Source organism: Zalophus californianus, chromosome X, assembly GCF_009762305.2.
Source record: "Zalophus californianus isolate mZalCal1 chromosome X, mZalCal1.pri.v2, whole genome shotgun sequence".
Lineage (NCBI taxonomy): Eukaryota > Metazoa > Chordata > Mammalia > Carnivora > Otariidae > Zalophus > Zalophus californianus.
In genome coordinates this window covers 119,245,558-119,257,999 of record NC_045612.1, presented here as the reverse complement: position 1 = coordinate 119,257,999, position 12,442 = coordinate 119,245,558, and the positions used below count along the sequence as shown (strand labels likewise).

The 12,442-nt window shown below is 43.5% G+C and overlaps 1 protein-coding gene across 6 annotated transcripts in view; it reads left to right on the top strand.

Moving 5' to 3' along the window:
* The window catches only part of RAB9A (RAB9A, member RAS oncogene family), a 28,753-nt gene that overhangs the window by 1,827 nt on the left and 14,484 nt on the right, over positions 1–12,442 (top strand). The window contains exon 1 of one of the 6 annotated variants that reach the window (XM_027609447.1): positions 408–466. The exons of 4 other annotated variants lie outside the window; for them this stretch is intronic. The gene's annotated coding sequence lies outside the window, so the exon portion shown is untranslated. Of the gene's footprint in view, positions 1–407; positions 467–11,789; positions 11,812–12,442 lie in introns of those variants that run through there. One more of the 6 variants, XM_027609448.2, reaches the window with a different exon arrangement.

Below are 12,442 nucleotides of genomic sequence, written 5' to 3'. Positions count from 1 at the left end.
GTTCCTTTGGTTCTAGAAGTTAATTTTTAGCCTCCCCTCATTTCTTACCAGTTCTTGGGCAGTCACTCTGGCACTGGATGTTATGTGCATATAAATCCTGTTCGTACATCATTTCATTTGATTCTCACAACAGTTCTCTGGTATTAGCTCCATTTTACTCGTGAGGAATTTGCTGGGGACATAGGAAGGTTAGGTCTGTTTCCCAGGTCACAAGTAGGGAAGAGGGCAGAGGCAGGATTCGGGGTAAGCCTTTGTGAGTTTTGCTTTCTTTTCTTTTCTTTTTAAGATTTTTAAATGTATTTATTTGAGATGGAGTGAGAGTGAGAGCGATCATAGAGGGAGGGGGAGAAGCAGACTCACCGCTGAGCAGGGAGCCTGATGCGCGTCACCATCCGAGGGCCCCGAGATTATGACCTGAGCCGAAGGCAGACGCTTAACCAACGGAGCCACCCAGGTGCCCCCTTTTGTAAGTTTAGAGCGGTAGTTCTCACCGTGGGGACATTTGACAATGCCTGCAGGTGATTTTGGTTCTCACCTGAGAGGGAGGGCTGCTGGCTGGCATCTAGTGGGTGGAGGCTGTGGATGCTGCCCAGCATCCTACGGTGCACAGCATAGCCCTCCACAACAAAGAGTTGTCTGGCCCAAAATGTCACTAGTGCCAGGGTTGAGAAACCCTGCTTTATAGCAGTCTAACTCAGAGGCTCACGTTTCAGCGCTTCTGTAGTTCTTCAAATGCAATGTCATTTTCCTATTTAGGATACCTCTTAATCATTTTAAGAAAGAACAGTGGGGAAAGTTTGAGAACTTAAAGAGATTTCCCTTGACCAAGAGGCATATTCATTCATTTGAAAGACTAAGGAGTGAGCAAATAATTTCTGATAACAGAATCTTTTTTTTTTTTTAAAGATTATTTATTTTAGAGAGTGTGCATGTACGTGAACAAGGGAAGGGGTGGAAGGAGAGGGAGAGAAAATCCTCAAGCAGATTCCCCACTGAGTGGGGGAGCCTCATGCAGGGCTCGATCCCAGGACCCTGAGATTATGACCTGAGCTGAAATCAAGAGTCGGACACTCAACTGACTGGAGCCATCCAGGTGCCCCCAGAATCTTTTATTTATTTATTTTTTTTTAAGATTTTTTCTTTCATTTTAGAGAGAGAGCATGCAAGCAGGGGAAGGGCAGAGGGAGAGGGAGAGAGAAGCCCAAGCAGACTGCGCTGAGCACAGAGCCGGCCGCCGGGCTTGATCCCACAACCATGAGATCATGACCTGAGCTGAAACCAAGAGTCAGATGCTCAACTGACTGAGCTACCCAGGCGCCCCCAGAATCTTTTTTTTTTTTTTTTAAAGGCAAAAGTGTCAAAAAGAACTTGAGAGCCATTCAGAGCTGTTGAAATAGACTTAGGGGTTTGGTTTCTGTATTATTCCAGTTGTCAATAAACACTAGGCAGTCAGTTAGGCACTGATATGAAAGTGCTGGTGATATGAAGGGCAATAGGGAGTTGCCAACTCTGCGAAGCTTATAGTCTGTCTAATCATAATCGTAAGATCAGATTCTGACTCTGTCCTGGAACAAAATTATTGCCTGGGCTACTCAAGGTCAGGGGCTAGGTGTCATTAAGAAACAAAATAGCTGTTATACCCACACACAGGTACCTGTAAGGGCGTTTACTATGGGTGGACTTAGGTGAAATGGGGAACAGTTGATGTGTTTTATTTTGTTTTTTTAAGATTTTATTTATTTATTTGATAGAGATCACGAGTAGGCAGAGAGGCAGGGAGAGGGAGAAGCAGACTCCCCGCTGAGCAAGGAGTCCGATGCAGGGCTCAATCCCAGGACCCTGAGATCATGACTGAGCCACCCAGGCGCCCCTGATGTGTTTCTGATAGCTTTTTAGGTTGACCACATCTGAATATTTACAAGAATCAATATTTACAAGGAGCCATTCTTGTTGAGCATAAAATTTTCCTTACATTTAGCCTCAGTAGGCAGTAGTTATGCATGCATTTTACCGTGGAAATCAAGAAATAAATGATGAAATTTTTAAAAATGACTTTTGTATCATTTTCTTTTCTTTCTGTTGTTTTGCAGCCATTTTCCCCATACCTGTCTAAGACTAGGCCCTTCAGTATATGTACTACTTCATTGTGGTGGTGGATGTAACTATTAGGCGAACTTTGGGGGTCAGTGATTGAGAGGAGGAGTCAAAACGGTTTGGCTATCTGTTTAGGAATCACTGTGAAAGTGTTATTCATGCAGCTGGGATGGCTCTTTCGTGGGTAGCTTTGCTTTTGACTTATGCTGATGGACAGCATGTTCTTTGTTACTTAAAGATTTCTCTGTCTCTTATCAGGAGTTATCTCCTGTGGGGTAAAGGGGATGCTAAATTGTACACCCAGAAATGACTGCTATCATATGGGATCTAGCAAAGGGATATATATGTTCTTTCCTGATTCGAAGGGTTTCATTCTGGGAAGGGTCAAGAGGAATTGGTGCAGGAAGAACATGCACTGGCCTCAGAGGAGTCTTGCTCGATGTATAGTTGGCTTGCTGCTCTGGCCAAGTTAGGTCACCACATTTCTTTCTTTGTAAAATGAGATGGTTGTACCTTACAATCTCTATGAGAGTATATGACACCAAGTAGAGACATCATATTATTGGCTTCCAAGTAGTTACGCTCCAGGCAACATGCTGGTTAAGCAGCAGGAGGGAATAAGTCAGATAGAAGTGTGCCTGTGTGTTTGAGAAACGCGTCTCACTTGAAAGCTAGCTAGGTAATAAATTTGTTGGTCAAAGCCAGGGACCAGAAAACAGGGCTTGTGACTAAGTAGGTCATCAACAGAGAACATTTATTAAGGATTGGGCCGGGGGGGGGGGGGGGCGGCGATGAACTCATAAAATGCCTCACAGAGTTGGGAAAGCTGTGATGCAGAGGCACATTCTGGATACCTGAGGGAGGAGGCCTGGGGGACCCCGGTGTATAAGCAGGTGGAGGAGGCCTGGCCTCTCCTTGTGTTGAGGAGGTAAGGCTGGAGGTAGTCCTAGGCCTGTGCTTGCCAGGGAGCCTGGGGTGTCTAGGCTTGTTAGATACCTTGGAGGAGAAATCTCTATTTTCCAGAGTGAATCTTGATATTGTACATGTTGTGAAAGTGGAGCTCTGCGTATTTCCACATTCTGTATTCTTCCATTACTTTTTGTTAATTTTTGACGAAGGTGGATACAGGGTTTAGAATGCTGTTGCTTATCATGAACACAGAGAGGACAGCTAGAAGTAAATGAATGAAAGTAAGCTGACCGCTGGATCAGCACAGGGTAGGGAAAACGGGCATGTATTTTGAAAGAAATACAGAAATGAAGCAGGCAGTCAGGCTTTACATTCTGCCCTCACTGAACCCAGCTCACTTCATGGTGGGAAATCTGGACGCAGACTGTCCAGACAGACGTACTTCTGTCCAAGGTCTGATGCCTTACACATCTATGCTATTGTTTGATAAGGGGACGGAGAAACAGTATGGAGCAACTGGATATACTCATTCCGTGGCCACATTCATTATCCAAGTGTGAAGGCTAGCAGAGCAGTGTAAACTAACAAACTGAACTGTTAGTTCAATGTAAACTGAACTATTTTATTTTTTATTTTATTTTATTTTTTTAAAGATTTTATTCATTTGACAGAGAAACAGAGCGAGAGAGGGAACACAGGCAGGGGCAGAGGGAGAGGGAGAAGCAGGCTCCCCACTGGGCAGGGAGCCCGATGCGGGGCTCGATCCCAGGACCCTGGGATCATGACCTGAGCCGAAGGCAGACAATGACTGAGCCACCCAGGCGCCCCTAAACTGAACTATTTTAATTCCAGTTCTTGTGAATTGGACTAGGTTTTTGGGTACAGAGGCCAAGGTAGTTTTCATATGAGTGGTTGCGTTGCCAGTGTTAGAGAAGCCTGAAAAAAGCCTTACAGATTTCTTTTCTAGAACTTGCTATGTAGAAACTTAGAGGAGTGTTTATTTATTAAGGTGTTCTTGTTTTTTTTTTGAGAGAGAGAGAGCGAGCAGCATGAACGGGGAGGAGCAGAGGGAGAGGGAGAACGCAGCCTCCTTGCTGAGCAGGGAGCCCCACGCGGCACTCGATCCCCCAGGGACCCTGGGATCATGACCTGAGCCAAAGGCAGAAGCCTTAAACCCGACTGAGCCACCCAGGTGCCCTCAGAGGAGTGTTTTGATTTAACAAGGTTCAAAAGTTAGAAGTCACTTGGCTATGGTGTGTAGCTAGGCACCTGCTCTAGTTGGTGCAGTTTCTCGCTTGTGTATTTAATCAGAGCAGTGATTAGATAAACATACCTGAAAATACATACATGGTTTAGTTGGAAGTCAGAACAGAACAACAGAAGAACTGCTTGAGGACCACACGTTGGTGAATGCAGAACATTCTCTGAAGGAGTTCCAGTACTTTTTTTTTCAGATTTTATTTATTTATTTATTTGAGAGAGAGCGTGCGCACAGAGGCAAGAGGGAGAAGCAGACTCCCCACGGAGCAGGGAGCCCTGATGTGGGGCTCTGTCCCAGGATCCCGAGATCATGACCAGAGCGAAGGCAGACAACTGCTGAGCTCCAGGCACCCTGAGTTCCTCTAATCTTAAAAAATTTCATAAATAGTTGTTTTGGAGCAAACAGCTGCTACCTCATATCCTGTTCCTCATTAACATTTGTGTAGTACTTGATTTTTATCACAGCAGCCCTGGAAAACCTAGCTTTGCGAAGATAACAATGTCATGGAAAGGAATGTGGTACAGTCTCATGTTGAAACCATGAACTCCCTTGAGCGCCAGCTTGCCTGGTGTCTTACAGATGTCTGCTACCTCTGTGGCTCCCTCAGAAATTTAGAAGAGTCTGCCCTGCCTCTGTTGCCTGTGCAGACTGACCCTTGATCCTCTCTCCCTTGTTTTCCGTAGGGTTTCATCCCCATTTTCTGCTCTACACACTTCTTTAGGGAGTAGATTTGCCGGTGGCGAAAGGGGGCCTCTAGGTGCAGAGGGGATGGTCATGGGGTCTGTGGCCTTTCAGGAGAAACCCTTGTGCTTTCAGCCTGGCCAGCCTGTCTCAAGAAGTGTCAAGAAGTGCCAGTGTGCCTCTTCAGGCCTGCCCTGGGAATCAGCTTTCTCATCGTTAGCTGCTTCTCCCCGGGTTAGCGGTCCTCATCTCTGCCGTTTGTCATGACGAGGACATTTGCTGTCCATCTCAGTTTCGTTGCTGTCTCTCATCTACAGTTCCCTCTTCTTCTCCTTTTTGGGTTTGTGTGTGTGTGTATATATGTATATTTTTATATTTAAAGATTTTATTTGGCAGAGAGAGAGAGCGAGAACAGGAACACAAGCAGGGGGAGTAGGAGAGGGAGAAGCGGGCTTCCCGCTGAGCAGGGAGTCCGATGCAGGGCTCGATCCCAGGACCCTGGGATCCTGACCTGAGCTGAAGGCAGACGCTTAACGACTGAGCCACCCAGGCGCCCCTATATGTATATTTTTAAAGATTTTTATTTATTTGACAGACAGAGACAAAGTGAGAGGGGGAACACAAGCAGGGGGAGTGGGAGAGGGAGAAGCAGGCTTCCCACTGAGCAGGGAGCCCGATGCGGGGCTCGATCCCCAAACCCTGGGATCATGACCTGAGCCGAAGGCAGATGCTTAACCGACTGAGCCACCCAGGTGCCCCAGCTAAGGGGAGTTTTAAGGACCATTAAATAGAAAGCATTTTCAAGGTCACTGCCAGGCTCTTTAGACCTAATAGAGACAGTAATGATGGCTGGGTCCCGGCTCACACTTAGAGGTCCCACCTATGCCTCCAGCTAGAGATACAGTATTTCATAAGATCCTTTCCCAGTTGGGCCTCCATTCCTTTATTTGTTTAAGAAAAATGCCTTGAGTACCCTTTGAGTTTTTATGTCATGTACATCCAGACAAATGGCTACATCTGAGAGAATTCACTGTACCAGGTGGTCAACTGTGGAGCTGTTTTCTGGAAGGAGACACAGCGGAAGTCCTAAGAGAAGCATTTTTCTCTTTATTTGGTTTAGGGCTTTGTGTCCCTTAGGGCATTTAGATGAGGACTGAGGAGAAGCCCCTGGATTGGCCTTTAGGAGCTCTCTGGTGACTTGGGAAGCTTTTTGTAAGCAAAATCAGCTCCAGTACCTTGGTTGGAGCAAACTGGGCATCGTTGATGGAGAAGTGGGATGAAGTGAACTTTCCTGTAAGCCAGCTGCAGTGCTCTTCTGTGTCTTCTCATTTTGACCTGGTAGCAACTTCCCTGCAGAATGGGCTCCTCTAATCCACTTGAGTCCTAGATGCTAGACATAATAGCTGTCCTCTTGCAGTACATCTTGGGAAATCCCCACTCCTCTTACTTAATTTCTTAACAGCCAAGAAGTTCTACTTTGCTGTGGCTTCATGCCTTAGGGGTCGTGTTTGTGTACTAACTCCTCCCTGGGTTTTTATGGAAGTTCTCCAGACCTTACCCTTTTCTGCTCCAAATTAAAGACACCTGGTTTCTTATCTGACTTGAGTCAGAATCAATGTTCCCTTAAGTCACAGCAGATCATTTTAGATCATATTTAATTTGTGTTTTGCTGCTTTAATGCATTTTTTAACATGCATATTTAAATTCATTTCTTTCACAATGCAGTCTTCTTCCTGAAACCTAGCCGGAATTTCCAATAGTCCTATCTTGTGACCTTTATCCATTTCTTTGTCTTTGAATTGTGTCGCTCACAGTGCAACCTTAAAGTATCTTAAACAACCTTAAACTAAAAAAAACCTCTTGTCTTTATTGTTAAGCAGTTTAAGTGTCTTTTGCAGGTAAATGTCTTATAGGTAGATTTATGGGTGTTCTTTTAAGGACCTCATTAAACAGAATAAAATGTTATCCTCACTTCCAGGATTAGCAGTTTCTCATGAGTAAGTCTGTTCACTGACCTGTCACAGTTCATGGTCAAAATGTAATATTAATAAAGTCTCACAGGTGAGGGAGAGAATGGGGAAATAGTGATGCCAAGTAAAGATGAAAGTCTGGAGGGTATTATGAGTAACACAAATGGATCACACATCATATACAAATGATGTAGGGGCGCCTGGCTGGCTCAGTCCGGTAGAGCAGGCGACTCGATCTCGGAGTTGTGAGTTTGAGCCTCATGTTGGGGGTAGAGTTTACCTTAAAAAAAATGTATACATACACACCCAAATGATGTGGACGTGTATTGATCATTACAGATCCTTTTAAGAATCAGATGAAACCCTTTGTACTCTTTCCGGAGAAAAGCTGAAGCACACACTTGCATCTGTACATTCATCCTTGTTTCACCTGTCATTCTAGGAGGTGTGTTTTCCCCCCTGCAGCTCCTTCATGGACTCCCCAATTAAGCACACTCTCTACCCAAACTGTCCAGTACTCATGTAGCAATTTAAATTTAAACTAATTAAAATTAAATAAAATTAAAAGTTCAGTTCCTCAGATCAGTCACATTTCAAGTGCTCAAAGCCATGTGTGCTTAATGACACCGTACTAGATAGTGTGGGAGTAGAATATTTCCATTATTGCAGAAGGTTCTGTCTGATCATGGTGCTCTATATTTTCAAGATGGTTTAGGAAGACTTAGTTCCTTAACCTCTCTTTTCCTTCCACTCTCTCCACCACTGTTAATGATTAGTTCGTATACCTAACTACAGAGGTGCCTTGTGTTTTAAGCAAAATTGTGAGTATGTATTTCTTAAAAGTTTAATTAGGTGACTTATCTTCAAAAAAGAGTACTTATTGGGTCCCTTGGGTGGCTCATTCAGTTAAGATTGGTTTTTGCTCAGGTCATGGTCTCAGGGTCGTGAGATCGAGCCCCATATCAGGCTTCACTCTCAGCACAGCGTCTGCTTGAGATTTTTTCCCCCTCCTTCCTCCCCCTAGGCTCCCCCCCAACTCATGCTCTCTCTCTCTAAAATAAATAAATAAAATCTTAAAGTTTTGAAATGAGTTCTTCAAATAGGGTGTTCTGCTCTTGCATTGTGATAGTGTAGTTTGATTTACAGTTTTTCCCTTCTCTTGCTATCTCTGTGAGGTAATGTTCAGTGGTCGACTAGATGATTTATTTCATCTGGTAAGTTGTGCCTCTAAAAAAAAAGTTGTGGCTTCAAGTTGGTCTCTTCCTATGGTATTTTGCTTAAGTCTTTGTGTGTGTGTGTGTGTGTGTGTGTGTGTGTGTGTTGTGTGTTGTGTGTTGTGTGTTGTGTGTGTTGACCTCTTGCTGTAGAGATAAAGCACCCATTAGACTTGGTGACTTCTTGACTTGCTTCTTGCTCATGCATTTCAGCAAGACAATCAAGAAGACTGGAAACAGAGTGGAACTAATTAGGCTGTTAAGTGAGAGACACTGATACTAAGATTCAAGGAATGAATCCAGCTCTAAGCGAAAATAGAAATAATTCAGAGATTATCGTGTTTCGTCCCTTGGTTAGTTTCTTTGAACCTCAGAATAAGTGGTATGCCTCTAAACTAGGACATTCAGGGTAAATGCAAAAGGAATGTGTGATTTTGAGAAAAAAAATCTGTTCCTAAATTTAAAACAAGAGTGATAAATTCAATTTAAGTGTTTGGAAGTAAGGACTAGTCAAGGGGTTACAGAATGTGTGTTTCAAATCTGAAATTTTGAGCAGAGCAGTTTACAAACCCAGCCTACTCTCCCTTCAGCAGCTTATTAGAGGAATATTGTCGTTTTTAATGTTCACCAGCTCTCTGTTGGAGCCAGTAGTACTTAAAAGTGGCGTTTTCATTAGACTTGCAAGAAAGAATCAGTTTTTTTGTCCCTTCCCACACATTTTAATAGACTTCAAAAATAGAATGGGGGAAGAACTGATTGAACAAAGAATTGTAAGCACGGAAAGTACAATAGAAAAATAAGAATAGAATAAAGGAGAAAGTTATTTACTCTTTGTTCTTAATTTTGCATTTATTTGATACCTCGCAGAACCAAAAAAAGGACAAATGAATGGATAGAATTAGGTGTGGTGTGTCCCTCCTCGGGAGTTGACATTGTAATTAGGAAGAGACGTGTACACAACTGACAATGGTTGGAGCACGAGTGAGTGAGAGCTGTAATCAGGTGGAAATGATGATGAGAGCAAAGAAAAGAGGACGATTAGGTTTCTGGGGGTGGCCATGGCAAGCTTCTTGGATGAGGTGAGGCCTTTGAATGACTAGGATTTTCCTAGCTGTCTAGGTGTTGGGAGGGAAATCCCAGTCCAAGATAAGGGCCTGAACAAAGACTGGGCTGTAAATTCCTGTGATAGGTGTGGGGACGGTGAGTTGTAGTGTTATAATTGGGACAGGTTTGTGAGGTTGGATGGCCCTTGGAATGCCGTGCTCTAAACCTTTATATATAATGAAAATAATGAAGAAATAAATGGGGTTAGTTATCTGTTAAGAATGGAGGCAGTTGGATCTATAAATAAAAAATGTCTGCCTTTAATCCCTAGAAACATTCCTATTAGAGATTTATATTTTTTCTGCTTGGATCTGACTCCCTCTTGGTTTACTGTAGTATAATGGCTTTGGAAACCAGCAAGGGGTTGGGGAAAGCCAGAGAAAAGGGTACTGCTAATAAACTATCTGTAAACAATTGATAGTTAAGATAAAAGTATACAATAGAAAAGTTGGAAAAATAGTGTTGTAAAAAGTAAAGGGTGGACATGCAGTGCTTTTTGTCTTCAGTTTTGAGGTATGTGCTGAAAACGTAGTTCATTTTCTTTGCTGCCCGTGACCTACTTATCCATTTTCCCATGCAGATTAGTGTGTGCTGTAGACAGCATGTGGTGGTGCCAGCACGTGTATTGTAATCCGAAGCTATCTACTGTGTGTGTCACAGTTCATTCAAAAGGACACTGATGAAGCGACAAGGAGATCATTCGTGCTTTGCATAAATCTAATTTTAGGGTCGTCTTTGACAATTCTTAGGCCGCGTACATATTTGTGTGAATGTGTGCATCTATAAATGTACACCTGTATTCTTTAGATATAACTCACATACCATAAGATTCACCGTTAATGTATACAATTCATTGGCTTTTAGTATATTCACAGAGTTGTGCAGCCATCACCCACTATCTAATTCCAGAATATTTTCATCACCCCCCCCCCACACACACACAAAGAATCCCTGTACCCATTAGCAATCACTCCCCATTTACCTTTCCCCACCCGTTTTCCTGGTACCACGAATCTACTTTCTATCTATGGGTTTGCCTATTCTGAACATTACATATAAATGGGAGGCCACATGTAATATTATTAACAATTCAGTTGTTGGGACATTTGAGTGGTTTCCACTTTTTGGCTATTATGAATAATGCTGTTATGAACATTCACATACAATTTTTGTATGGAGTATGTTTTCATTTCTCTTAAGAGAAGAATTGCTGGGTCATATGGAAAGTTTATGTTTAACTTTTTGGGGAATCACCAGGCTATTTTCCACTATCCCTGCACCATTTTACATTCCCACTAGCAGTGTATGAGAGTTCCAGTTTCTCCATATCTTCATCAACACTTGTTTATTGTCTTGTCTTTTTTGATTCTAGCCATCCTAGTGATATGAAGTGGTATCTCATTGTAGTTTTGATTTACATTTCCCTAATGATGTTGACCATTTATGCCCGTTTTTAAATTGGGTTACTTGTTTTTTTTTTTTTTTTTGTAAGATTTATTTATTTAGGGGCACTTGGGTGGCTCAGTCAGTTAAGTGTCTGCCTTTGGCTCAGGTCATGATCTCAGGGTCCTGGGATTGAGCCCTTTGTCGGGCTCCCTGCTCAGCAAGGAGTCTGCTTCTCCCTCTGCCCCTACCCCCACTTGTGCTCTCTATCTTGCTCTCTGTCTCTCTCAAATAAATAATAAAAAAATAAATCTTTTTTTTTAAAGACTTTATTTGAGAGAGACAGAGTGCACAAGTGGGAGGGGCAGAGGGAGAGGGAGAGAAAATCTGAAACAGACTCCACACTGAGCTTGGAGCCTGGCATGGGTCTCAATCTCATAACCCTGAGATCATGACCTGAGCTGAAACCAAGAGTCTGACGCTCACCCTGCTGAGCCACCCTGGTGCCCCTCTTGCAGGCTTTAATATAAACCTGTAAGGTTTCCTGTGCTGTGATCACGGTATGCATGTAGTTTTATCATTCAGCAACAGCATATTTCTACAGTCCCACCTTTCCATGTTTCCTGAGGGAGTGCAAAACATCCCCAGTTAGGCATTTAGGGCATTTGCATTTGCCCTACTGTTGACATTTTTGCAAAATTTCTTTTTTTTTCTTTTTGAGATGATTTTAGAATAGTATGGGGATGTATTTTTTGTTATACTTTATTTATTTTTTTAAAGATTTTATTTATTCATTTGAGACAGAGAGATAGAGAGCATGAGCAGGGGAGAGGCAGAGGGAGAGGGAGAAGCAGGCTCCCAGCCAAGCCAGGAACCAGACGTGGGGCTCGATCCCAGAACCCTGGGATCATGACCTGAGCCGAAGGCAGACGCTTAACCATATGAGCCACCCAGGCGCCCCTGCTATACTTTAGAAAATTGGTAACTCGGGGAAAAGTGTGGGCATTTTTTAATGGTATAATGTGTTTCCATGAAACAATCTTTTTAGAGAGCTTTTTTTTTTTTTTAAACATTTTATTTTGTTTTTCTAAGTAATGGGGCTCGAACCAACACCGAGATCAAGAGTTGTTGCATCCTCTACCAACTGAGCCAGCCAGATGCCCCAGGCATGTTTCATTTTTATTAGACATAGTAGGTATGCCAATTTCATTATTATTACGTCTGCACTTAGAGGCATGTTCAGGGTGCATTAGGAATGGGGGGGGGAGGGACTTCAGTGGGAGATGAGGTCTAGCTGCATCTACAGGGGTGAGCAGGAGTTAGCAAGGGGTGGCAAGAGGAAAAGATGAAAGGGAGGTGAGGTATAAAGCCACAGAGTGAACATCTTACTGCAGGATCCACCTACAAGGCAGAAAACCCACCATTTTCAATCCCAAAGCCAGCTGATGCCATTGGTAGTTAAAAGGGATCATAAGGGCATCCACTGAAGCTCTACCCGAGGCCCTCCTCTTTCCCTCACCTCAGCCAGTTACCTTTCTGGATTCCACATCTGATCAGGTTGCCTGCTGCTGAAGCTCTTAAAGTGCTCTCATCATTTCAGGGGTGTAGATGGAAATCCTTCCCACGTGTCTCAGGCCCTGCCTGTTTCAGTCCCCTGTGTATAGCACTCTCCTCTCTCTCTGGGCTCCAGGTGCTCAGGCCTATCTTGGGTTCTTCCTCTGCCTTGGCCTCTTCCTTCGCCACTTCCTCACTCCGGCTCCCTCTGCTTTTCTTGGGGTTTTCTCCTCCCCCTATTGCTGAGCTTCCTGCTACTGGGCTTAGCCTGT